The sequence below is a fragment of the Catharus ustulatus genome, chromosome 9 (assembly GCF_009819885.2).
Source record: "Catharus ustulatus isolate bCatUst1 chromosome 9, bCatUst1.pri.v2, whole genome shotgun sequence".
In the NCBI taxonomy this organism is placed as follows: Eukaryota; Metazoa; Chordata; class Aves; order Passeriformes; family Turdidae; genus Catharus; species Catharus ustulatus.
In genome coordinates this window covers 3,665,805-3,689,356 of record NC_046229.1, presented here as the reverse complement: position 1 = coordinate 3,689,356, position 23,552 = coordinate 3,665,805, and the positions used below count along the sequence as shown (strand labels likewise).

General features: G+C 39.8%; 1 long non-coding RNA gene across 1 annotated transcript; it reads right to left on the bottom strand.

Moving 5' to 3' along the window:
• Positions 1-3,581: 3,581 nt before the first annotated feature.
• Positions 3,582-22,233, bottom strand: LOC116999909. The gene is made up of 3 exons (XR_004418646.2): positions 21,799-22,233; positions 8,751-8,888; positions 3,582-4,640 (listed from the first exon to the last, which is right to left on the bottom strand). It is a non-coding gene; the product is annotated as an uncharacterized LOC116999909 (long non-coding RNA).
• Between the last annotated feature and the right edge of the window lie 1,319 nt (positions 22,234-23,552).

Sequence of the window (23,552 nt, the reverse complement as noted above, 5' to 3'; positions counted from 1 at the left end):
TATTAGAACCATTTTCCTTATTAACTTTTCTTATTAAAGGATATTTAGCTGTCTATTCATCTTTTCTTTTTCTTCATTTAATCAAAGCAGTTTTGAAAAGGATCCTTATTAGTAATAAAGCTTCTTTCAGGGGTGAGGAGACATTTTAATTCTCTTTTTTTAAGTAATAAATTTAAATATTGGTTTGAAAAAGAAGGAGGGAGGAGAATTCTGAATGAAGTGAATCAAATTCAATTCTGAATGAAGTTTCTTTCCACAAAATCCAGTAAATTTCTTGCAAAAGTAATATTTGTTCCACACCTAGCTCTTGCTTGTTAGTCACTGAACTATGTTTACTGGTTAAAAAAATTAAAAAGTGTTTTGTTATTTGGTTTCTGCATCAAGTAGTTCAAACACATGTTTACATCTCATTCTGTGGTTAAGCTGGTAAAGTGCCCTGACCAAACCCTAAAGATTTGGGAGTTTTTTGGTGATTTGGTCATTCCTACTTCAGGCAAACACTTCTATGAAAATGACCTTACTTCAGTGAAACTCTACCCCATTTTTCATTATTTTAGTCTGACATTGCACCTTTAGCACAGGAGTGGAATAGCTGACACAAACCTGAGAAGTTTGACTCCAGGATACCTCACCTCTGTTGTCCTTTGCTGACCTTTGATTTTGGGACCATTTACATTCACTGTCAGAGCACAAAGGGGATGTTATGGGTAATAACAAGACCTGGAAGAAGCCCAGCCATGACCCTTCCCCAGGCACATCCTGCAGAGTGATGGCACAGACCAATTCCTCTCACCTGCCTCTGATCACCCCCTGGAACAGACTGGTGTTGTCACATAACCAGGCTCATTTTGGATACCAGGAATCTTTATGAACCATTAATTTCTGAGGGTCCAGCTCACTGACATCCATCCCACACCATCTGAATTGCCTGGATCCTCCTCCATAACTTCATTTGGAGGCAAGCTGAAGCATAGCCAACCCCCCAAGGCTGGCAGTGATTGAAAGGGGCAGAGTGCCCAGGAGCAGGGAATTATCCTTTGCAGCAGAGTGGGAGTGCCTCTGCACCCTGAGCCTCCTGTCTCGCTCACAACCACAGAGCATTCACAACATAAACTGGGGCTGACAGGGAGAGCCAGGATTGATGTTACCTGAGGAGTCCTATGCCCTCAGTCCAGTTCCTGTGTGGTGTAGTGGCAGGAAGGAGGCAGGCAGAGCAACCCAGATGTATTTTTTTTAAGCATTAAATCCTTGCTCAGAGCATAGAAAAGTCTAGAAGTGCCCCCTCTGAAATAAAGGTGAAACTGGACAAAAGAAGAGTGTCTCAAAGAAGATGTTTTTGGGATTTCAGAACTCTTGCTCTATGAGGAATGTTTGGAGGCAGAAACATGCTGGCTTCAAGATCCTGTAAATGCTGATACAGACCACCAAGATGCTGTTTGATTGCAACAGGAATTGTTTGCACTAAGCAGTGGCAGAGCAATTGTCAGATATATGGGACTTCTCTTAACAGCCTGCTTATTCCTTGACTGGATCCAGAATGTGTAAATCCACTTAAATAGTTTATTTATTTTAAAATAATAATTTCTTTAAAAGGCTATAATAGCCTCTTACTGGTGATTAGCAGGTGGCATGTGGTGTGTAGTTTTTAAGGATTGTGTGTAGTAGTGCAGTAGTTATGTGCTCTCATGTACAGTTTCATGCTCAGGTGTGAAGGTGTTTCTGTTGTGCACAGTCAAACTGCACAACTCCAAATGCCAGCACTCCCTGGAGATGGAATTTCTTCATCCGAGACAATGTGGTGGCCTGGAAACAAGAGCTGGCACAGCAGGTTCAGTGGGAGGTGTGGCTGCACTACACCTGCACTGCTGCAGCACAGGCTCAGTTGTGCTTCTGCCAGGAGCACCTGGACAATCTCACCTGCCTGTTGTGATCAGGTTTCAGCTCCAGTGTGAATCAACACCGGGACTTTAGCACATACATGACAATTACAGCCCAATGCTTCTGTAGCAGAATCAGGCTGGATGCAAGCAAGTTCTGAATTTCTCAGTGGATGAAACTGATGTAACATTGTCCTTATTGAATTGCATTGAAAAACAGAAATCCTTCCTCATTCTTTGTTAATTGGAGGAAGCAGACTATAGCTGCCAAAACCACAAGTCAAATGCCAATAATTTAAAGCACAAAGTAACTGAAGTAACAGACACGCTAACCTAGATATTAGAAAAATTGAGTAGGAGGTGTTTTCCAATTCTATTTTAAGACATATAAAATTAACACTTCATTAAAATCCCCAAAACATCAACTTCAGGGCTAAATTTAGCATGCACCAGCATAAATCCAAATCACCTCTCATAAGGCAATAATTTTATATAGATATAACCAAAGTCTAATTTTGTCACTTTTGAAAGTGCAACCTTGTAGCCATAGAGATGGCAGCAAATTGTGAATTTGGCCTTTTAATAGCAAGCTCTTTCATTCGTGACTAAGTATGCAAGCTGCCCATCTACCTTAAGGTAGAGAGGCAATGTAGAGAGAATGACAATTAGATTTAAGGGAGCCTGATTCTGAAGAGAAAGTTTTAGCAAATATTAATAAATACTGTACTTGGTAACCTTCTGAACTTATCAGCCTGTGGAGCACAGTCCCACTGCTTGTTTCCTCAAGCAGTTTTATTTGCTGTCAAGTTCTCCTTATTTCCACTTCATAAGCTAAGTGCTGATGAAACACCCTGCCATGGTATATTCAACACTGAGATGTTTCCTCTTTCCAGAAAGTTCTTAGTCTGGACATTTGGTCTTGGGTACATTGGAAATCCTGCTGGAGAATAAATACAAATACAGACTGTGAAGTCTCTCTAGTCTTCAAAGAGCAGACTGTTGTTCCCCCTATCACCCATGAAAGTACATAGAAGTATTGTATCCTCCTTATGTTCTTCCTGGTGATCCTCCAAGGATTTTGATGTTTTACATAGATCCTTGTTCAGAGCTGGGATCTAAAAACCACAGCTAACTGGTGTGTTTGACAGCAAGCAAAAATATTTATATGCATTTTGAACTGTCCTGTAGGGCCTTAAGCATTAACTTGCTGCTAGGTAGTCTGGAAAACCCATGAGAAAATGTTGGCTTCCCTTTCCTTAGGTATTTCTGATGTAGTTCTGTTTTCTCCCTTGTAATCTAGGGTTTTTTTGGTGGTGATGGTGGTGGGGTTTTTTTGGGGTTTTTTTTGGGGGGTTGATTTTTTTTGTTATTACAGATTGTACATTTATTGCTGAATAAAAAATTCTCATGGGTACAAGGTGCACACTTCTTAGGTGAACAGCTTTGGCTATTCAGTGCACTTGGGCAGTCTGAGGAACAGGAGGAGTACATGAGATGGTGCAGAAGCCCCAGCACTTGCTTTGTGGAGCATATGGTGCTTCTGGTCTGCAGGACACGTGTCTGTGTCTGTAAAACTGAGCTACAAAATGCAGCCAGTCACTCTGCATATGCTGCTGCTTATGAGGCCTTGCAGTGGTTAGAGATGGTATAATTGGCTGCAGGAAATATAACCCTCTGTCTCATACAGAAAGAAAACATCTTTTATGCTTAACACACTTTAAATCTTTTATTTCCAGTTGTAGCTGCTACATTATCTGAGTGCATGCAGCCACTGAAACCATAGAGAGCACACTAAGTATCCACAGTGGGGAAAACATGGGGAGATGTGGACATGGTCTTCAAGCTCCAAATTTGCCAAAATGCATTGCCCATAACCTGTAAGTTACTGACAAACAAAAAAAGCTTTTATCATTATTTCTGTGGTGTGGGAACCAAACAAACCAATTTTGCAATTTGTGACTGCTTAATTATGTGATTGGAGGCCAGGCTTGTTGCAGATAGCAAAACAATTTTAATTATGTCCCACTGTGCAAGGTTTAAAAAGTCTTTTAAAAGGTTTAGAGCATTAAAAATGCACTTAATATTTTGTTTATTGCTGGACACTATGAATGACGCACATTCTGCTTTGCATATCTTCTCAAAGAGCAAAGTTTTGGACATTTTATTGGATACTTGGGGAGAAGAAAACATCCATGCCCAGTTTGCCAGAGTGAATTTCATAGCAGCTCCCTGTCCCAAACCATGTGTCTTCTCATGACTGCATTTTCTGTATGAAGTGAAGTCATTTCTTTCACCTGCTGGCCAGGCTACTGCTCCTGAACTATTTGCACATCCACAGCAGTTTGGCTGGCTGGGGAATGCGAAGGGGGACGGGGAAAGCAGAAGGTGGTGGCTTTGCTTCAGCCACAGCAGTGATCAGAGGTGGGATCAGAAAGTACCATCTTGGAGAAGATCCTCCATGTAGTTTCCCTCCAGAGGCAGCTGCCAGTTGCTGCTTTTTCCTCAGAGGTAGGAAGATGTGATTTTGTGTGACAGTTTTCTCAAGGTGATGTGCAACTTTTACTTACATAGCAGTTATCCATTGCCTTGGCAAAAGAGTAACTCCAGCTGCAGGCTGGGGTTTGTGTGTTGCAATGGACTTGTAGCCATGCTGTGAATCATTCTCTGATTCTTTCTGGATTAGTTTTGAATATATCAGAGTTTGGGCTAGAGAAATCAGCTTGTTTGGTGTCCTGGGGAGCTGAGCTGCTTCCCTGCGTGTCCCTAAAGAAAAGGATAAAAGAAGGAAGTTTGGTGAAGTTTGCAGGGAGGACAGACAAGATTCAGGCAAAGCTCTTTTGTCACTGCCACTATGGCATCTGCTAACTGAAATGCCCACTGTCACACAAGAGACCAAATTCTTATTGGAGAGTAATCACTGCTGTGATGTCATACAACTGACTGTCGAATCACTTGTGCTGGCTGGAAGGTGGGAAGGGAGGCGGGGAGGTGAGACCTTGCTTCCTCGTGCTGCTGTTTTACAGACTTGCAATACATGAGGAGAGAAACCAATTAAATCAAATTTAGTCCCACAGCGCATGCAAATGATATGCTCTGTACAGAAATGTGCACGACTGTGAAAGCCATGTTTAAACTCTCTGTTAAATCGTAAGGAGTGCTCCTGTATGTGATAGACAGCACCAAGGGTCAAGTGTTTAAATAACAGTCTACAGAAATATGATTTTTAAGTTACAGAAAAAATAATAATCTTATCAGTCCTGAAACTGAAGGAATATTTCTATCACTAACTACCAAGAGGCAGTTTCTTAACTGCAGTTAGGGGAAAAAAAACCCAAAAAACCAAGGCTGCCAACCTATAAATTCAGGGGCTCTGGATATTTTCTCCTTCACGGGGACGACTTCCAGCTCTGGAGTGCCCAGCCAGAGTAAACACACAGCCTCCAGCCCACCTTCCCAGGTGATCCCATCTGCCCCGCGGGGCTCCCAGCCTCTGAGCCAGCACAAACAGCCTTTGCTTCCAGTCCCAGCCCAACTCCGGATCAGGCAGCCACCAAGGGGAATTCTTGGGACATGCATCACCGAGCTGCCATAGTGATCCTGCTCAGATCCAGGGACCTCCCCCAGACCACTCTTACCTTCTTCTCCTCCTGTTTCAGAACTTCTATTCCAAAAGCGTTCCAAGAAATATTTTGAGAAAAGATCCTATTGCCCTCCTTAAAGAGCAGAATCTCCAAGGCTGTGCTTGGTGTTAGCTATGGTTTGCTCCACTATTTTCCCAGAGCTGGGCATGTGGAAATGAGCAATAATTAGGAGCAGGGCAGATGACCTTCTTTTGAACTTAGTTGTTCCTTTAAATTTTGATGAAAACTTATCTTTAACCTTTATCTCCATTTCTTCTTTTTGAGAGGGGATGAAGTTTCAAGCTCTTTTTTCTTTTATCCCTTGTCATTCTTTGCTGAGAGAGAGAGACTACAAAATTGACTGAGAAAGGAATTTTATTCTGCAGCTTTTAAAGAGGGCAAGGGCATTGCAAGCAATGGAGATTAAAAAAAAAAGAAAATGAAACTATAAAGAAGTACTTGACAGTGTCTCTTCTGCACTTATTGGAATATGCTGCTCAAGCTAAAAGAGAGGGCAAGAGGTAATCTGCTCTGCTATTTGCTTTTAATATGATCATGTTTTTGGCTCCCACTACATCTAATGCTGCTTGTATCGTTCAAAAACACACCTCATTATCTCCTGGTAAATGTTGAGCTGCTGCAAAACCAATTGTAGTGGCTAGAATGCCTCTGAGGTCAGGGTGTACATGAAATATGTAAGCTCAAAATATGTTTGCAATCAGTGACAGTACTGCCTGCTAATGTGTTATTGCACCATTTGTCTTGCTCTTGGTCATAAATATTTTGTTCTTAAGCTTTAAGGCAGGTCTATATCAGACTAAGTTCCATGTAACTGGTTTAGTCATTGTTGCTCTGACATTTATCTTGGATGCACCAACTTGTGTGTAGTCTGCTAAAATCAATACATAAAACATGTAAACTTAGTTGGAGAGGAGTGGGTGTCTTTTAAGCTTTTTTGATATGGTAAGTTGAGGGCTGATATGAAAATCGTGAAGCTAATTTAAACAAGGGTGAGGGAGAAATTAGATTTTACTCTCTGAGCCTCATTTTCAAGGAATGAAAAGCTCGGTCCAGGTTGAATGCAGCATTCTCGGAGCATAGAACAAAATCAGTCTTTGTTCTTCAGTGAAACTTATCTGTGGAGGAGCTGCATAACTTCCTGTGAAACCCAGCCCTGCAGATGTGCTGTGCTCGTCGTCCCTCTGCTTTTGCTTCCTTTGGTCAAGGAGTCAAGAATGGACACTTTGTGCTGGAGTGAAAATGATGCTGCCTGATTTGCCCTCTGCTGAGCTGGAGCCCTGCTCACCAAAGGGACATGACTTCCTGCCAGTTACTCTGCTGTTTGTTTATTTGTCAAGTGGAATGGGATAGCCCTCAGTGAAACCAAAGCCTCCCTCCTCCAAACCTTGGAAAAAGAGGCAGCAGGTTCTCAAGCAAGTGCAAACAACCTGAACTGATGCTGTAAATTCATAAATATAGGCAATAAGCAAGTCGGGAGTGTGGATGTGGTAGACAATAATTAAATAGTTTAGCCCTAACAAGCATATGACCAGAGTTCAGGAGGTAGCTGATCCACTTTAACGAGTCAGAATATCAGAAAGTGAATTGTAACAAATTAAGACTTTAAGTGGTTGGGCTATAAACCAGAATAGAAATTGATTTTCTAATAGTCTTGCATACTCCAAATATCCTTAAGTGCTTTATGTTTTAAATAGAGTAAATGCATAGCAAAATGAATTGCCTATTATGCACCAAATAGTACATTTGTTATTAAATCCTAACAAGATAGATTTTACCAGTATCTTTTCTGTAGGGATTTATTTAGCATAAAATTTATTTTCTAGAAAGAAATTGTCCAGAAACCAAATCCCCATTCATGGCCCCTATGTGTTAGGTGCAGTTTAAATAGAGTTAATAAGATCCCTGCTCCAAATAATCTGGGGTGTTAAAAGGCAAAAAAGCACAGGGGTTAGTGAACACATCTGGCTTGCTCTGTTTCTCTCTATAGATCTTTGTGTTATATTGTCCTGGTTAAGAGGGATGAATCAAGCATTTTGTGACAATCTGTAGATTGCCACAGAGGTGGGTGTGGGAATGACCAGAGAATTCCAGTGGGGCAGGGCAAGGGAGTTACAGAATGAAGTGGGAGGAAAAAGAAACCAGAAATACACTGAGAATGAAAAGAGGCCAGTTGCGGAGCAAGAGAGGTCTGAGCAGAAGTGTGGCTATGTGGAGAGATGGGAATACCTATGGGATAAGTTTGTGTTGCTGCTGAGTGCAGCTAAGACTGCTGAGCAAGGTGATCTAGACTGGGGAAACTGATGACTGCAGGTCTGAGAAATAATGAAGTGCAGAAAGAGTAGGACAAGGGGATGTCCAGAGGTAAAAGGATGGGACTTGCAATGTGTCCCATCCCCAGAGAGGATGGAAACATGTGACTGCTGTCAGGGAGATACTGGCAGAGGTATGAGTGGAGAATTTGAGTGCAGAACCACTGGATTCTTGCAGAGCTGTCAGAATAATGCAATCTATGAGACACTGAATGGGGACAGGGTTTTGTTTCCTTCAATTTTTTACTTGGTTTAAATTAATATAAAAGCAGTTATGGTGATGTATGTTCATACTCTGTGCAAGTATTTGGCATTGTGTGGTACATAATACTTGCCCATCTTCTCTAATTTTGCATTGGTCCAGGCAATTTTCCCAGTAATGTATTCCTGGCTCATATTTGTGGTGTGACATTTTGATAAGTATTGTCTGGGTTAATCCACTGTAGAATAATGGTTTGGATGATGCACCAGGGCCCTGGTTTCCCAAAACAAATAAGCTGCAGTGAATGTTGTTTCCCTTTAGGAAGGTGGTCACTATATTGTTAGGTAAAGCAATTACAAGGGAAAAACTGATTTTGTCTTTATTTTAAAGATAAAGTGAGATATTTTAGGCAAAGTACCATCCTATTCTGACTGGAGGGGTTGGGGCTGTGCATAAAGGTGCTGAGTTCTCTTGCCCCTCTCTCTTTCTGCCTCATTTGGAACATATTCAGGTACTGTAGGTTTGGAAGCCCAATTCAGTATGAGGTTTATATGAACTGCTCAATAAAAACAGAATTATGTGCCTTCCAAGAATATGCAAGCCATATTTGTACCCCTGTATTCCCTTCTTAGCAAACAGTTTTTTAGTCTTGCTGAAATACAAGTTACTCTCAATAAGCTGAGCCTGTGTGCATAGGTTAGGGCCTGAAATATGCTCTTACCCACTACATGGTGCTGTTTGTCTGCATTATCTCATGCAAACAAGAACTTTTTTCTCCTGCTTCTTATTGATCCCAGTAGGTGAAGGAAGAAACACCTGATTTATTAGTCATTGGTCCCTTTTCCTGAGGACTCAGCATCTGAAATAAATTGAATGGGGTTAGGAATGTACTTAGACCCAGACACAATTGTTTGTATGCCTTGTCTTTACAATAAGAAAAAAACTCAGAAGCAAATTCAAAGTGTCATTAGTGTCATGCTATAAATAAACAAAATGCTGCACAGATAAGAGAATACCACATTTTCCATCTTGGAAATAGCTTACAAGCCATTAGGTGCAGGATAAGATATAGAACCACAGATTTAGAAAGGAAAAGTAAAGACAGATAAGTGCTGAGGAGCAGAACAAAAAAGCAATCTGTGACTGTGATGTTTGGATTTTCCATCCTGACATGAAACTATTTGCTCTAGAAACATGAGGAGCCATCAATATTACTTGGTAAGATTTTGTGCCTTGTTCTGTCTGCCTCTGAAAAGCATTCTCAAGGAATGGGAAGCTGACCTCAGCTGATCTAATGGCATTTCTCCCATGATGGGAGAAGTCCAGGGGCAATTCTGGGTCCTCTGTTTCTCTCCAGGACCAGCAGGAGTGAAGTGTCAGGAGTTTGGATGGAAAGCATTAAAACACCCTGTATTTGGTGTATGCCATGGCCTGATGCATATCTATGGAGTCAGATATTACAGAGAGCTGCTTTTTCTGCACCTCAGACATCTCAGGAATCAGGGAGGTGCAACACATTATTTCTATGCTTTTCCTTGTAACACATTATTTCTGTGCTTCTCCTCTTTCTTTTTTTTTCCCCTATTTTGCAGCACACAGCAGTCAAAGCAACTCACTCTGTCTGGGCTGTCTGCAGCCCAGTAGATAAGAGAGCAAACACCTCCCATAGTGACAGGGACTCGTTCCAACCATTTGTTTTGAGTTGAATGGTAGATCTTGGAAAACATGTTTTCCATTCATAAAAAGGAAAAAAAACCTACTTTTGATACTTTCTAATGCCATCCTCTGGAGGCTTGAGGGCCATGTGTCTCACACCCTTACTTTGTAGGTCTTGCTTTTATAGACTTTGTTTTTCACTCCCAGAGATTTATTATCCCAGTGCAGAAACAGTCTGGCTATGCCTCGGCAGTGGAAATGTAGCCATCTATTTGCTAAGAACAAGCTTGTGGTTTACCAGAATATTTCTGTTTCCTTCTGAGGTTTCCAGCTAATGAAGGGGAATTTATCCAGTACATTTATTGACATTAAAATAAGAGTTGCAGTCCATAAATAATCCCACTGTTGTTTTAGTTTGCAGTTTAAAACATTTTGTCAGCAGCATTGTCGTCCACTGTGACTCAGCTTGTGTCTGCACTCGTAGTATTAGAACTGGTAACACAGACACACATTCCAGCTGTTCCCACCAGGAAGGCTTCAAAGTACATTTTGAAATAATTCCTGAGCTTTTTAGCACCCAGCACCTTTCATCCCAAGCATGGAGACAAGTTCACAGCTATTCTTCAAGTGACATCTATGAAGATAAAAGCAGCCACCAGACTCATTTCTGGATTTGTGCAAACTCCTGCCAGCACAGAGAAGCAAGAAGTCCTGTAAGGGACAGGTGAGGTGGCAGGAAAAGAGCCACCTCCTGTTTTGCCCCCTTCCAGGAATGCTCCTGGTCCTGAATCCTCTCTGGAGGAGCCTTCATATATTGAGGTGTCATCTTCTTAGTGGTGGATCTCTCCACTAGGAAAAGATGGAGGTGTATCAAGGGGCACTCTGCAATTCCTGAATCCTTTTATTTCTGTTTCCTAGAATGTCAGCCAGTTCTTTCAAATCTGCCAGCCAACTTTGCTAAAGAAAGTCCTTTAGCATGAGGAAAAAGCAGGTCTTCAGAATTGAAGCCATAAAGAATTACATTTGTTATATTGTCTTGTTTTAATGGAGATGTCCAGTGGATGCAAGAAAAAATATCAAATAATTTCTACATAACATTCTCTTTGCTGGCAGTACACCATGTGTTGAATAAGACTTGATTTTCAAATACATGAATTAATCAAGTTTTATAAATTCTAAACTCTTGGCAAATTTTCAACTTGATTAGTTGAAAAATTTCTGCTCTTCTTGGAGCATTTTTTTATGATCAGTTAAGATTCATGCAGATTTTAAAAACCTGTTTCAAAAAATAAAAGGCACCATACCAGAAGACACACATGCTACAGACTTAATCTCCTAAATTCTTTTGTTTCTATGATCAGTTAACTGGAGGGGAAAAAAAAGGTGTTTAGAGTGATTTGAATGAACTTCATTCAGAGTTTTCTCCTCCATTATGTGATGTCCAGTGCCATAGATTACACAGGAGTGTAAATATGTCTTTACAGTCACAGAAGTGTTATCTGTTAAATATTCAGTAATCCAGAGCCACTTCAACAGATTATGCCTGACTTGCTTGTAAAATTTGCTTACACAGAGCTCAGCCCTGCCAAAGCACTTCTCTAGGTATTTACCTGCAGTGCTCAGCCTGCTGGCTGCCAGTCAGCTGGTATTAGCAGGAGGACAAGTGACACTCAAGAGGTGAAGCAAAGAAATAGGCAAGTATTTAAATAGATGTATGAGCCAACAAACAGGAGTGGTTTTAATATTAGTAACATTTTAATCTTGTTCTCTGAACAAAAGAGGATTTGCTTATTCATGGCTCAAGAATTATAAATTAATGCATGGAACTGGAGTTAGAACTGAGGGCACTGGAAATTCCTATGATTCAGTGTATTTATTGTTTTAATTGTTCATATTTCCTTTGCTTTGAGGGATTTGGTCTTTGAGAGTAATATGATGGTCACTGCCACATCTGTCTTGGATTCCTTATTCCTTAAGAATAGCCCTAAGCAGAGAGTGTTACAGAAGTCTCTCATTAGGAAGGAGTAGTCTCAGTCTTTTATGTAGCTGTAGATGATAAAAGGCACTGATTTAGCACTGCTGCCTGAAAATCCACCAGCACTGCTGAACTCAGATGGTCTTGTGCAAGAAAGCCATTTCCAGAGAGATTTGAGGACTTGTCTGTCCCTCTTGGTTAACAATAAAATCTTTTTTTTTTTTTTCTACTATGAGCCACTTGTAACAAATCCTTATCAAAAAAAAAAAAACAGGTAAATTCAGAGATTAGTTTCCTACAGTATGTGAAACCTGAATCTTTGAATCCAAAAGCAGTCCTGTGGCATTATCTACAAACTGGACAGTGACCCTTGCCCCTTTCTGCACAAACAGCCATGGACTCAGCAAGCACTGGCACTCAGCATCCTGTGCCTGACAGAGTTAATGACAGAAATGTGCAGAGTTTCTGCATTTTCACCTGCTGGCTTCGCTCTCTACCCTTTCCCTGTAGCTCTCAATTATTAAATCTGGCTGGAGCAATGCCCCCAGTTCCCATTTGTGTTCTTGGGGTCCTTCTGCACCCCTCTCTTCGTGATCTACATGGAAGCAAGCTTGCATGGAGAGATTCTAAAGGGCTATTTCTCACAGCTATCAGGCACAGCCTGAAATATATTTTACTCAAGGCATCCTAAAGCTGGACAACACATGCAGCTATAGCAGATGTTTCTGGATACACAGAAAATTTGGAATGAGGTTATGATTTGTGTTAATATCAGCTTAGCCATAGCTCAAATAATGTCCTGGAACAGAGATTATCAGTGTCTAGTTGCACCTCTGAAGATACAAAGAAAAAATAAAACCCAAAGAAAGAGCTCATCTCATAATCAGGTTTCAGGTGACTCAACAGTTGCATTTCATGTGTTATATCGTCCACTCATGAAAATAGTTTTAGACCTGTAAAAACAGATTGAAAGGGACTAAGAAAATGAATGGAACAAGCTATTCTGGATTTTCATTTAGGATGGGATTACTTCTGAATGAATAAATCCTTTAGGGATGGGATAGTGGATCATTATGGCGATGTTCAGCAATTGTGCCCTCCCTAAGCAAAGACTTAAATATTGACCCACCTCTGGTATGTCAGGGATCTTTTTCCTGATGACAACTTACTTCCTTAATTATCCACAGCTGATTTGCATAAGAGTCATATTGAGATCATCATATGACATGAAAATTATCAAACATTGTTAATTTAAAAAAATTTATATCAACCAATCTTAAACCAACTGGATATCATATAGAATTCAATAGGAAAGTGAGAATTCTGTCCTCCTGAATAAGATTTTTTCCAATTGGCTGGCGCATGGAATGAGTTTATCATATAGATGCCAATTTACAAATATGTCCAATAATAGTAGGGGGAGCAACTGTTCCACAGCTCTGCCAGTGTTCATCAGACACAGTGACAGTAGCCACATCATTAATCTCATGGTATATTAGAAATAAAGTCACCGGAATGGAATGGTGTCAAAGGATAAATGTTTCCCCCTTTGAAAATAAACTTCTCAGTTTCACCTCATTGTGTAGCCGTTTTTTTTTTTTTCCTTTCCCCCTCCCGCTTTCCACCCGCCCTCCTATAAATCCTTTGGTTTCACCTGGCATTTAGGTAACAGTAGGAGACCAATATCCTGTGTCAGAGCTCATTCTACAGTTATCAGTTTAGCATACCCTTAAATCCCCACGATTGCTGTGCCAAGACCAATCCTTCCTCTGCGAGGTTAAACATATGCATTACATATTGAAACAATGTAAGTAGCATGTAATTAGCGCTGTTTATGCATTCGCACTTTAAATTATACTTCTAAACCTATGATGTTTTTCAAGGCACTTCATGTTAGAGAGACTTAAATGAGCATTCATCTTGTCATTTTTAACTTTATTCATAAATAACCCTCTAAATATATTTGAATGGTTTATTACATTAGAGCCCATGAACTGACGTACACATTCTTCCCTTAGAGAATATAGTTCTTAATAAAACATCCTTTAAAATTATAAAACCCGTGAACATGGCAATTAAATTTACAAACAGTGTCATCGACAACTTTGACAAAAGATGTTTGAAGAGGGGGGAGTGTTGGGGGGCCTTTTTTCTGTCCTTTTTTTTTAAAAAAAATTCTTTTCCCTCCTCTTTTTTTCCCTTTTTAAAAAGCCTTGTTCCATAAGGATTATAGCTCCCCCGCTGTTTGGAAAAGATAATTTCACTTGTAACACTAATAACTTGAGCAGGGAGAAGGCTGGCTGGGTGAATGGAATGCACTTCACTGCACATCTTGGCTTCGCTAGAAATCGGAAACAGATGGTCCTTGCGGCTGGCTTCCCACTCGGGCCCGCTCAGTGCCAGCCTGTGGTCGTTGGCTGGTTGCTGCTGGCACTGTGTGACTTGAACATAGTAGGACAGTGGCAAAAGAAATCAAATCTTTTTCATTGAGCACCAAACTGTAATGAAATTTGACAGATCTGACATTCTATACCCAACATCTAGTTAGAATATATTAACCTTTTAGTTTTCTTGAGCTCCTCTCCTACTAGTTAAGAATCTCCTTATTAAGGGGTTGCAGTGGCTCTGGAGATGGCAGACAAGCAGTATCTTCTGCGTGCCCTCTAATGCTGGAACTCAAATGCATAATTCAAATAGTAAAGGAAATGTGGGGCTCTTAACTCCTCCCAAATTCTTCTACAAAAAACCACCCTGTACTAGTAATAGAAATAGTGGTTAGGCCCTTTTGTTAATATTTTATTCTAGGAAGAAAAAACAAAATCATAGTAAAGTATTACTGTGCACTCAGTAATTTCTGTCTATGTTTTGTATCCCCGCCCCGTTGAGGCAATGCTACCTTCAATCCAGCTGCATCCAAGCTGACTTTGTGATTTCAAAGAATACTTTTATTTCAAATTCTATGAATTTGCATTTACTTAAATGGTACAGATTAGTCCAGGACTAATTAGTGCAGGACTTCTCCTTGCCCTCTAAAGGTTTCTCCCAATATATTCTTGGCATTGGCTTTTTTTATAAACTCTGCTCAGTCCTTCTCGAGGTCATATTGGCTGCTACACAGGCTTTGAGTCAGCCAAGTGTTTGTTCCTGGGGGACAAGGGACCTCTCATGGGTGAAGAGCATGTTGAAATGTTGCACTGAGTTATGGTCACAGATTAGCAAATAGTTGATTATATTTAGACTTAAAAATAAATCTGGTTTATGTTCCTGCATTTTGGGTTGTTAGAGAATGATTTTTACTTATTTTTTTAAAATGTTTGTATGTGTCATTCCTTCGCCTTCAGTCCTTTCATCTGTTCCTCCTGGTTTTTTCAGACATGAAGTCACAGCACTGTCTGTGATGTCAGTGTGTTTCCATATTGACAGACCGTTCTGTCAGAAACAAGATCTTGATGCTTGTTTCAGATGAGGGAAAAGGGGAATACAGATGGTAGGAAGAAAATCAGAGGAGTGAGAGGGGAGCAGCAAGAAACACACAAAACAGAGCTACAGGGGAAAATGCAGAGTCCAAACCCAACTTTTCCTGCAGAGGGCAAAGGACTACTTTCCCTGGATTCAGGAAGATCATCCAAAATTAATGTGTAACATTAAGCAACCAGTAGAAGCTTTACCATTGCACTCATTTTGGCTCGGGAGTCCTTGAAGGTGCAGCAGCAATGGTCACATGCTGCTTCTCTCCTTGTTTACGCCTTCAGCAACAGCAGATCCTCTTGATTGAAGCCAGGATTATAGGATTTCCAAAAGCTAGAACACACTCGTTGTCAGCAACTTTGCATCAGTTTAGAGGCTGCCCAAAAATCAACTGCCTGCTCTCACATGGCACTTGAACTAATTGTTGCTGCTCGAGATAAGGAAATCCTCCTCCTAACTCATCGAAATTGAGGCTTCCCAAGGAAAATGCCTCCAAAATTCAGAACAGATCTAAATCACACTGTTGCAATGAGCTGATAAGGTTCTGAGCAATTGCAACTGAAAAAATAGGGGGAGGTAAAGGGAATGAAGAGAGGGTTAATCAGCAATGGGTACTGTGCAAGTAATAGATAATCTAATAATGAGGTCCAAGATCCTAAAGATGCCCTCAGTTCTACCGTGTTTCTTTTACCGACATGAACAGTAGAAGCCAACATTTGGAGAAACCACCCACTATGCCAACATTTCTAATGCTCTCATGCATTTAGTTTCCAGTAGACTGTAAAATGCCAGCTTGATACAGTCATCTGAATCAATACACTTTATTAGCCTTTTTTAGCATTCTTTCCTGGTTCTGTGCACTTGATAGGAACAACAGTATCCTCATCCAAACTTGTGGCTAAGGGAAGATAGAGGGGCCTGCTCGTGCTGTGTGAGCTGCAGCAGGTAGCAGGTAACTCTGCTCAACAATTAAGCAAATTATTTGTGGGTAGTTGGCCACTACTCCACTAGGGAGTCAGAAAGAAACTGGCAAGTGCTTCAATCCATTGCTTGAGGCCTAAAGCTGTCAGAAAACAAATCTCCTGTTGCCCACAACACACATACCTAACTTATTTCCAACTCAAAATACCACTCTATACTACAGGCATTTTTATTTTGCAGCTGTGTCTGCACAAATGTGGATGCCACACGAAAGCTCTTTTCTTTCTTCGAAACAGATCTGATTTAGAAGCAAATATCTTTGTTGCTTATTAGTCTTTGGAAGGCATCGTTTCGTCCCAGTACTATTCACAGGGAGTGTTGTGCAGAATGCTGATTGACAAGAGTTAAATTCAAAACATGTAGCCATTTTCTGGTGTGTGGTTTTTTTCCTGATTGAAGGAAAACTACTTAGATGTTTGTTTCCAAAACGGCATCTGTCAGCAATCAAAGGGGAAAAATTGCATAAAACAAATGCAATTGTTTGGAGTAGCATTTCCTGGATCATGTTAAATGCTTGATTTGCTCCCCATTATGCTCACCAAATAATTTTATTTTCCACAATAATTGCAATATTTAACATGTTGTATTTAATCTTGTTTTAATGCTATTAACAACAGCTTATGAAAGGAGTAATTGCTCTACGAGTAAGAACTCACCATCCCCAGCATCAGAAAGAACAATGGCAAAGTTAACTGCACCTAATTGTTCTGAATTTAAAACACTGTTAACCAACAGCACTCCTCATTTCTTTGCACATAACCATTCCACTGTCAGGAAGGAAATGGTTTCATGCTTCTGTCATTCATAATCTGAAAAGTGTATGTTCTAAAAAAAATATTTAGTTGGTGTGTTTACAATTAATATTGGGAGGCAAAATCATATGTTAGTATAGGAAGAAGTAGTTAATACAGCAATCCAGAGAAAGTTTGTCAGTAGATCTCTAGCTACATCAGGTGCTAAAACCCCATATAGAATACAGATTTATCAGAACTTGCCTGGAATGACATGCAGCACAACTGGGTATGAAATACTAAATAAATAATAAGCAGGGTGGGTAAGATGATGGGTTTGAGAGGTAGGAGCAGAGAGAGCATCATAAAATTGAATCTGACACCAGTTCAAAGGCTGATTGTTACTAAGAGTTTTGCTTTATATTTTGTGTGATTATTTGGAGAGGGAGTTTTTCTCCAATAAGCAGTGAGACTGAAAGGACAGGTAGTGTTAGCAAACCTGCAGTAACAGAAGACAATAAATACTTTGGCTAGCCAGAGCAAGGACAGTTCCTGGCACAGTGTCCATATTTTTTTTTTTTTCCTGGACTCAGAATAAAACTTAACACTTCCCATGCTAGTCAGACCCTTTCCTGTAAACAGCAGTGGGATTGTACCTGCAATCTGGAGCTAAAAGTGCAAACTGGGATGCTGTAGTAGCATAGATCATTCACTGATGTGTAGTCCAAAAAGATTGTAAGACTGGGGCAGTAAACACCCCAAACCTCTGCATGTTATATTAGCAGCTCATGCTTACACTAAATCATTTGCTTATCATCTCACACATCACAGAAATGCAAGGGTATTATTGAAGCTCAGTAAAAGTTAGTTCTGTCCTGTACTGAATGGCAGTTCTGTAATCTGTGCAGTCCAGAATTATGATTTTGCTGTAGCCAACTAGTTAAACAACAGTTAATACACAAAATAATCCAAACAAGAACCATGCACCCACGAGCTCCCCTTTCTGACACAAACAGAAATAGATATTTAAAATCGAGTGGATGTTTTTAATACATTTTCCTCTTATGTCCAAATCACAAAAAAATTTGCAGAGTGTAGCTGCTTCTGAATGAGCGAGTTGTATCAGCCATAGCCCCGCAGCCCTAAGAAATATTCCTGGTGAGAGTGTGTTTGCCAGTTCAGAAGTTCATTTTTTCGAGCACTTGAGGAAAGGCTCTACTGTATAGGCTGGAGTGCCCTGTCAGGGACTGTGGTGGTCACAGCCGAGCAACCGTCGCTCCGTGTGACACAGCGGGGTGATTTAAATGGAAAGCATTCACTGCCTGCTTAATAGTCAGCTGTCATAAAAGTAATACTTCAGTTGGGTTTACAGTGCACCAGGAGAAGTGGGAAAATCAGATGAGAAAATCTATGATTATCTCTGACTTTGCTAGGCAGGAAAAGATTTTAATATCAGACAATAACAGGATTTCATAACTTTTCAAAGCAGTTTGTTTTGAGGCTGTCTTTTCCCAAGTTATCTGTCAATTCCTCATGTAAATTTTGAGTGTGGCAGAGAAGTTTTACAGCAGGGAGAAACAAACCTCTGTGAGTTTGGCAGTTGTCACCTGATGGGATTAAGAAATGTAACATTAAAGACCATACTTAAAAAATATTGTAGCAAAATGATATTTTACAAATATATAAAAAGGAAATCATTCAGTTCTTAGAGGGCACTTTGAACTGTCATATGAAAAGTCATTCATTTAAGCAACATGATCTGATATCCAAAATCAAGAAGCAATTAAGAGCCAAAACTTGAACGTCTCAAAAAAAACCCGAAACATTATTTGATTCCTTCAGAAAGCGTCTGCCACTGGATCAAGAAATAAACTTGGACAGTTTATACTTTTGTTTTGCCTTTCACCGCCTAAATTATTATATGCACAATTATGAAAGAAAGAAAGAAAGACGTGATCTTTTTTCTTTTTTTGCTCAGTCTTTTCCCCCCCAGTCACGTACATGAGAAAAGTAGCTGCGATAAACAGATACTGAATCAGACTGAAAGTCTTTAAAAAAAACAAAAAAAACACCCAAAACATTGCATGATAGTCTCTAAGCAGTTCCATCTGTCAAGCAGAAATTTTAGGCTAATAGCCTGTGGCGATCTCCCTCCACAGTCCACTACCTGCCTTTGTCCTATTAAATCTCTTTATTCTTCTTTAAAAAGAAAAAAGAGGAAAGGAAAGAAAAACCTTGCAGACCAAAATCATCTGAGTGATGAAGCCCTAATTTTGACCGCCTCTCTTTGATGTTGAGCAGTGGGTTCTTATTTAAAAAAAAAAAAAAAGAGTGAGTGAGAGAGGGGGAGAGACAGGGAGAGAGAGAGAGAGAGGAGAAGACAGTGCTAGGAGCAGATGACTTTTCATCTCCACTTCACCTTGCCACTGGGTCTGTGAGAGATTGGTTCATTGTCAAGGAGATTTTTTTTTTTTACCCATGATTCCATATGGTATGGACCGGGCTACATGTTGCCCAACATGCCAGTGCAAATGTTTTCTCAATTAGGTGTCTTATCTCCCGTGAGTTAGCATCAGATGAAGCTTGCTGACAGCATAATGGCAGGGAAAACCTCCGACGGCTCCATCAAATGGCAGCTCTGCTACGACATCTCGGCCAGAACTTGGTGGATGGTGAGTTGGCAGCAGGGCTGCTTTTTTTTTTCTCCCTTTTCTACTTTCCCTCCCTCTTTGACAAAATGTCCCAGACCTCACATTTATCAAATTAACATTTGATTTTTTTCACACTCTTCAGTAGAGCAGCCTCACACTTGTCCCACTTGTGTGCTTTCCCCTGTGTAACAGGAGACTGTTAATGTGCACTACAGTTTCCAGAGGGAAGCTTTTTCAATTCTCCTTAAGGGAAAAAAAAAAAAAAAGTATGCAAAGAAGTAGTTTGAAAAAGCCTTGTTGTGCAGAGTAACTTGTCTCAGTCGGCTGCCTAACGCTCAGTTTGTTTTATTTTATCTGCTGCTTTCCTGTGTCCGTGTGCGCGTGCATTTTTTACCATGCAGTATTTTGTAAAAAGGGAAGGTGGAAAGTTCAGTCCGTTACAAAGCGAGTCGATCCCTGTAAAAGCCTGGAACGGTGCGGTCGTGGCGTGGTGTAAAATCATCACGTGTGAGAGGAGCGCGGTTTGCGAGGTGCTGCCTTTCATCCAAGACCCCAATCTAACTTTTCCCTCCGCTTGTTTGCATTAGAACAGGTTCCCGGGCTGTGCTGACCTGGAGCCATGTGTTACAGATCCCACATAGTCTGGCTCTAGCTGCTTTTGGGCACAATTAAAGTTTCAATAAAGTCCCAACGTGCTCCATAGAACGAGTTAACTAGCATGTCATGGTCAGCCGGGCCAGACAACCTTTGACATCTTGAATCTATAAGAGGTATAGTGAGTTAGGAGGATGCACAATAGCCCATTGTAGCAGAAGATGCAAGTCCTGTTGCGAGGAAGAGAGTCCTCAAATCATTACTGCCCTCGTTAGCGTGTTGTCCGTTAGGGATTAATTCGTTAGCAGCGCATTTTTAGTTTTCTGTAATTATTATTCTTGTGGCAAGCGTGAATTCTTCCAGTGAGAGGAAAAGTTTGCTGCCAGGACAATGAATGTATTATCCGCTCCTAACTGGACCGTGAACCTCAGCTCATTTCACATAGATATCAGTTAAAAAAGGACTGGCGAGTGGAATTACAAAACAAGGCATGATCACTTTCATTGTATGATACGCTGAAACAAGTCGGGGGCTTTCCCTCCCCCTCGCCGCCCCGGACCAATTTTGGTATCATTTGGAAAGTTTAAGACCTCAGAGGACTTGAAAGACTTTTAAAAGTGAGATCCGGAAGGTTTTTATTCTGCAGCTTGGTGGTGGCCATTGTGTATATCATGTGGCTTGTATTTAAAGGTGTTTGGGCTCGGGGTTTTCCGTTTTGTTTTGTCTAAACTCTTAATTTTTTAAGCGTCTATTAGAGGTTTGCCAGCGGTTGCCAGTGAAATGTAACATGCAGCGTTTGGTTAATGGGAATAGGAAAGGCTAACCACTTTACTTATAGTACTGATTTTCCAATTAGACTTTCTGCCAGGAGAAGTTGGAGGGGGAAGGGGTATTTGCATGCACATAAACTGTTGATTATTCATGTGACTTTTTTTTTTTTTTTAGCTTGTTAAACCCCTGTAAATAAGACTATTGATTTTTACTAATCGTTTTCAAAGCAAAGTTTTTCAACTACCTGTTTTAGCCACAAGATTTATATCATGTTGTGATTTTGCCTTATTCCAAGCCATTTGTATATTTTATTACCACTCGTCTTTTATTGTCTATCGGCTGTTTTTATGATGAGGTATGTCCGTGTTTATTATTTAATAAGTATCCTCAAATGTTACTAGGCAGTTATTAGCACTCTAGAGAAAGTGTCCAAGGAAGTTTCATTTCAGTCACATCTATTTCACAGATGTTTTAGTGCTGTGAATATAATATGTAAAAATCCTGGAAACATTTAGTAATGCACTTGCCTAAAAATAAACAGTTTTATAACCACACATGCTGTTGTTTAGATTAAACATTGCAGAAAGTTCTCCTTAAACTTGAACATCACACCATTTATTTTCTAACAGTAAAAAAAAATCACTTAAATAGTCTTCTTTTGTAGAAGTTGTGGTAGATAAGAGACGTTATTTTTAGCTGAAGTGAATAATTCAAGATCTTTACAATAGATGTGTTAATTGCAAATAATTTTCATACAAAGTTTCAATTATTGATGGAGTAATAAGCAGTTTTTCATGCATTATGAATCTAAAACACACAACAAAAATAGAATTTTTTTTACCCCCCCTCAAACCTCCTCCCATTTACCACATTCATTTCATCAAAAGTAAGCTAGAGAGCAGATTTTAATGTTTTAAAGACAAATAAAGCTTTGAAAATTACCTCATGCATCGTCTGGCTGCACAAAATCTCAGCTGCACAGTGCTAAACTTCGGTTTGGTACTGCCAGCATACAAAGAGATGAGTGAATACCCCTTGCACCCATATGGACTCAGCTGCCAGCACTGGGATATGCAATTTTGCTTTTTAATGAATCGTAAACAATTTGTGTGTCAAGCGAGGGAGTTTGTTTTCTTTCTGGAGCAGGTTCTAAATCCATTTGAAGCTATAGCTGTGTACTGTACTGGAGCATTATGCCCAAATTTAAAGGTTCTGTGTCACTGGGATGAAAAGACCTGTTATAATGAAAGAAACGGCTTTATAAAAGGCTGGGTGTAGTAATCTCTCTCTCTTTCTTTCTTTCTTTCCCTCTCTCTGTCTCTCAACCTCACACTCTCCCTCTTTCACCCCAGTCTATAGTATGTTTATAGCCAGCTCTGGAGATAATGGAGATTGGTTGATTGCATGATTAGTAAAATGAATGGATTTTAGCATTGGGTAAAGCAGCTTGCAATTTTGAAAGGTGGCTTTAAAATGCAGAGTTCTAATTTTGACCTTATTTTCTTTCATAGATAATCTTTATTAATGCTCCTTTAATTCGTTTTTCCTCATCACAGCTAGTTTTTCTCCACAACCATCTGATGGAATGACTAATATATTTTATCTCACTTGCCCAAACAGCAAGAGGTCAAAGTAAAAAAATTATTTCTATTTCTTGTAGACAGTTGAAAATGTTTCAAACTATTTCAGCAGAAGCCACAGGATTTGCACGTTTCAATAATAATTGCATTTGTCTCCACTGTTTAAAGGCACGCTTACACCTAAACTTCTTTTTTAATGCTTTAATCAAGTATATGCAGAAACAGTTATTATTCTGTTTATATTGTAATGTGACATTTTAGCATAAAATTTCCCCCAAATGCTGTAAATTTGTGTAAAAAGGAGTTATATTTATTTTTAAAAAATATATATAATAGCAAATAATTTAACCCATATAGGAGCCTGAAGATATGAGGTGAATTTATTGGAAAAATGATAATTATTTTGTTTTCATTGGCACTTTCAATTTAAATTTGCTGCTATCATAGAGACACTAAAGGGTTAGTCATAGAAAAGTTTCAGTACTCTGTCTTGCATTTGTAACAAATATGTGCAGCTGTGCTACTTTTATAAACATTTATTTCAAGCTGATTATTTTTTTAAATTTATTTGCTCTAGCAAGCCAGTATGATGTGACCATAATATGTTTAATAAGGGATTGTCTGCAAAATTCCTTTGCACGGGGTTATTGAAATAGATGTGCAGCAAAGGTATATACTGGAGGGGAAATCCTCCATGGCAAAGCAAAATAAAAGACCCCAAATTGGGCCAAATTCTGCTTAAGGTTTATGCTGACACCAGCCTGGAGTTGCTGTGTTGGGAGGAGCGGAACAACTTCAGGTTTGCTCACCTGAGTGACTGAGAGCCAACCTGGACCCATAATTTGAGTTATCTCCATCCAAACAGTTTCAAAACCCCTAACTGCTCCTTGTGAAACATCTGAAGGGGAAAAAAAAGCCTCATTAATAAATAAGAAGCCATTTCAAATGAGTCCATGTATGAGCAAACTGCTGTTATTGAATGCGACAGTTAAAGCAGATCTTCCAGTCATTTCCAAAATAATTATTTTCTAATTTTACTATCCCGCTCTCAATCCACAGTTCAGTGTGAATGCCTTTATTTTCTGTAGATGCCATGAGTGAAACCAGAATTTACTG